The sequence below is a fragment of the Peromyscus californicus genome, unplaced genomic scaffold (assembly GCF_007827085.1).
Source record: "Peromyscus californicus insignis strain IS unplaced genomic scaffold, ASM782708v3 Scaffold_15__1_contigs__length_86483966, whole genome shotgun sequence".
Taxonomy (NCBI): Eukaryota; Metazoa; Chordata; class Mammalia; order Rodentia; family Cricetidae; genus Peromyscus; species Peromyscus californicus.
The window spans coordinates 49,944,264-49,949,170 of NW_026294447.1; positions in this window are offsets into that span (position 1 = coordinate 49,944,264).

Here is a 4,907-nt window from a genome sequence, read left to right on the forward strand (position 1 = left end):
ATATCATATTTGTGGGTAAACTTGCAAATGGGGACTCATCAAACAAAAAAAGAGTCCACCAACATTTGTCTGTTGGCTTCTATTGCAGGTGCTTTCCATATATGGAAAATAAATAAATATTCTCTCCTTGAGAAACAAATCTGGACATTTTAGGAGGCCTGGGGAACCTTACACTCAGTCATTGACAACCACCCCATGGTCACTAAGGCGTTAAGGAGCTCCTTACAAGGATGGATTGTATCCGTTTGAAAGCAGAGTCCTTTGCAGGCTTAGCCTTGGAAGGAAAGATATTACAGTGGAACTGGCACCTATCTGAATATCTTCAGGACCAGGATGTGGTAGCAAAGGGGTCTGTGCCTTCCCTCACTGAAGAAATAGCTCAGTTGCCTAAATTGCTCACCCCTCACCTGTCTGAGCTGTGGGGACTGACAGAATGGTCACAACATTTGGCTAATGCAAGTTTTACTGCAAGGTTTAACAACTAATGGAACCAAAATGAATGGAAAGTGACAGCCTACAGACAAGGGGATAGAATGGCCAATACTGAGGAAGGAACCACTACTGGCTATAAGACATACAAGTAGGAAAGCAAAAGGAAAATTTCCATTTTCTCCAATTCATGGTATGTGTGCAATAGTATAACTATATGGTCATCAAAATGGAAAACCACTAACTGTCAGATAAATGGCAAAGATATCTGGTCATGGGAAGCATGAATTGAAATAGCAAAACCTAGCAAAGTTTAGCAAAGACATCAAATTTTATGTAGTTATACAGGCAAGACAAACATCTGAAAATAATGAAATAATAGATAAATTGGCATCATGTTTAATTAATACTAGAATATTAAAATTTGCCAGGGAACAAATTCAGAATAAATCAGCAAGAATGATAGATTATACATTCTAAAAACTTTAAAGTTTACCCATAACACTAAAAAATAAGGGGAAATGGAGAACCAAATTAAACCAGGACAACCCTATGAGAATAACCATTATAAGGAATCCATAATTAGGTGGTGGTTCACACCTTTAATCCCAGCACTTTGGAGGCAGAGGCAGGTATATAAGAATTACAGTGATTTAAATTCAAAAGCCACTTGCAAAAGGTAGGCTGCAATTCAAAGTGAATGTCCTTTGTGATCTAAAAATAAATACACTTAAACCTTGAATTTATATGTAAAGAGAGAGAGGGGAATATAGGTATATTTATCCACCGATACTAAGGTATTTAGTTTCAAAATTTCAAACAATATTTTAATTGAAAGATAATACTTTTTCTCTTGCCAAAAAAACCATTTTGTCCTAGGAATGATATAACCTACCAAGAAAGGAAACCCCTAGAGTTAGGGTTGGGGCAGGTTTTACTTTTATCTTTCCAGGAGAATAAAAGCATTCAACTAAAGAATCTGGAGACCACTGGACAGGTGAAACACCTGAAGGAAAAAGACGGATCATCAAGAGAAAATGTACCAAGAAAAAGAGTAAATTGGCCAAGTGGTGTTGGCTACCTCCAGCTGACTGGCCTGAGATTCCATCTCGGAGCCCCAGACTAATGCTGGCACCATGCCACCATCTTGTCTGAGTGGCTGTCCCTTCCCACTGGACAACCACCCTGATGTGTGCTGGGGGTGGGACAGCCTGGGTGGGCACTCCCTTCTTTCTTCCCTCAATGTAGCTGGCCCGTCATGACAGATTCCCAAATACTTTTTTCTGCTGCCCTGTACACACATAAGTAGCAAATGGTCTTTATGTGATCCCAATTCAATTAAATATTAAAGCTGGCTTTGGGGTTGGAGCGTGACTCTCTTCTCCAAACCCATGCATGCTTGTTAAAGGAAAGTCCAAAATCTTTGTCTCTTATCTGAAGAGCCACCCTCTATGGGGCAGAAGAAAACAAAAAATAAGGGATTATTCTATTGCCACTAATCTTACAATCTTTGGTTTTCATTTGACACTCTAAAACTTTTCTTAAGGTATAAATATTATCTCAAAATCTATAAGATTATTATGTATATATAAACATTGTGTTGTGATACTAGTATTCATACAGAGTACTAACTAATTCTATAAATAAGCTTTATCTAGCTTCCTGTATGTGTTTTCAGGTTTGAGTCTGAAGCTGGTAACTAGGAACTAAGTTTGTGTACCTTGGATATACTTAATAGACTGTGGTCCTCAAACTATTTGGAGATCTGCTGAGTATAGCATTTAAAATGTTTAAGTTTTCTACAATAAACTGTGACCATTCCTAACAATAACCTTTGAGGTCTAGAAGATGATGGGGCCCTGCAACAACAAATCCACTGGATTGTGGCAATGCTAATCAATGGGCAAATTGCACCATGCCTCTTCTGCATCCAGGTTCTCCACAAACAGTGGACACCTTTGTGTTGACTGCTGTGTTCTACCTAGTAAGGATTGATGTTAAGCTGACAAACACCACCCAAAGATCAGCTTTGGACTACAAATTTCTCAGGACATTCAAATTGCTGAGTTCATATGAGACTGATATGAACTACATAACTTTGAACTCAAGAATAGTTAATCCTAAGATTGCCAAATACACGTAAGCTGGACATTGTGGAAAGCTTGGCAGAAATGGCTTCATTATTGTAAATAGTTTTACTGAGTTAAAAACCTTTCCTTTTTATTTAGGCAAATAGGGGGAAATGTTGCAGGATATTTGATCATACTGTGAACCCCAACATTGCATTATTTACTGGGAAAAACTGTTTCGGGCTGTGGTGTGGCTCAGCCCTAGCACATACCTTTAATCCAAGAGTTTTCTTTTTGAGTATTGTAAACAGGATTAAATAAAGTCAACCATAGATGGAGAGGCAGAGCAAGCAACCAGTTGACAGGAAGTGAACAAGAAAAAACCATAGAGAGTAAGACTGAGTCAGGAGGATGGATAGAGAGATGCATAGGAAGTTGAAGGGAGGGACATTCAGTTTGAGGAATCTTGTTTGAGACAGAAGGAGAAGAGAGAGGTGGTGGGATGTGGGCAGAGAAGGATGATCAGCTGGGTGCTTTCTCTACCTCTCTGAGATAGCAGGCTTTGACCTCTGCATCTGGCTCCTGAGTCTTTATTGGTAAAATCTAACAACTGAGATTTTGTGGGTTTTTTTTTTTTTTTTTTGGTTTTTTGAGACAGGATTTCTCTGTTTTGTCTTGGTGCCTGTCCTGGATCTTGCTCTGTAGACCAGGCTGGTCTCGAACTCACAGAGATCCACCTGCTTCTGCCTCCCGAGTGCTAGGAGATTTGGTTAAAAACAAGAGATAGCCATGAAAAGATGTTCAGAGCATTAGCTATTAGGAAAATGCAAATTAATTCCATAATTAGATATGTATATGCACCTAACAATGGCTAAAAGAAAAAAACTGTAACCAGTTGATAGCATCAGATGCTATTGGTGGCACAAGGAACAGGTTGCATGTTTCATTTCAGATGACCAGTTTCCTAATAACAAAAATTAAATATGACTCAGCATTGGTACTTTCTGGTCAGGTAACAATTTTCAAGGGTATTGCTTTTGCCCTTCAAGTCAATATGACCTGTTGAAATATCTAGTTCTCAGAATATATATGTTTGTTTAAAATTTATCTTCATGTGCACAAAAGTTTTACCTTTTGTGTGTACGTGTACTATTTTCATGCAGTACTTACGGAGGCCAGAAGAAGGTGTTGGGTACCCTAAAACTGGAGCACTTGCTGCCCTTGCCGAGGATGGGGTTCCTGGCATCCACATGGTTGCTCACAAATGTCTGTAACTGTTTCCAGAGAACTGATGCTCTCTTCTGTTCTCTGCAGGCTCTGCGTGCACACAGTGCACATACATGCATGCAGGCAAGACACCCATATACATAAAAATAAAAATTGATAATCTTAAAAAAAAACTCGACAGGTCAGAGAATGTCCTCCAGGCAGCTCAGCTGGCCAGAGTCTCTTCCAGGGAATTTCACTCCCTCTTTTCTCCAGAGCAATTGTTTGACTGCCTGCATAACTTTGGGGAGAACCCTATGAATCGCCTTAATTTCAGCTCTCCAGGACTGGAAAGTTTGTTTATGTTTTAGTTTGGGTTTCTATTGCTGTGATATAACACCATGACCAAAAATAACCCAGGGAGGAGAGAGTTTACTTAAACTTACACTTCCAGGTAACACTCCATCACTAAGGAAATTCAGGGCAAGAACTCAAGAAACTGAAGCAGAAGCCAAGGAGGAACACTGCTTACTGCCTTGCTTTGCATGACTTGCTGGGTTTGCTTTCTGATACCACCCAGGAACACAAAGCACTGGGCTGGCACCACCCACAGTGAACTGGGTCCTCCCACATCAATCATTAATCAAGACAATACCCAATACCCCAGAGACTTGCCTAAGGCCAACCTTTATTTATTTATTTATTTATTTATTTGTTTATTTATTTATTTATTTATTTATTTATTTATTTTTTATTTGAGCTGAGGACCGAACCCAGGGCCTTGTGCTTGCTAGGCAAGCACTCTACCACTGAGCTAAATCCCCAACCCTACCTAAGGCCAATCTTATGGAGGCATTTTCTCTATTAACATTTCCTCTTTCCAGATATGCCTAGGTTTGGGTCAAGTTTACAAAACCAACTAGCATAATTGACTCTTTGTTCACTTGATACATAAACACATCACTTATTAAACCATAACCTTTCCTATTATTTCATCCCCAAGGCCTCATATATTAATATAAATATAGCAGTATAAAGCATTCCAACTTTTAAAAGTCCCATAGTCTTTTTTAAAAAGCATGTGACCTAGCAACCTCATAACATTTTATTTGATCGGTTACTCTGAACGTGTACTTACTGAAACTCCAAGTTTATACATATTTCAAAGGATGCTTTGCCCAACAAATGGCTCTCTGCAGCTTT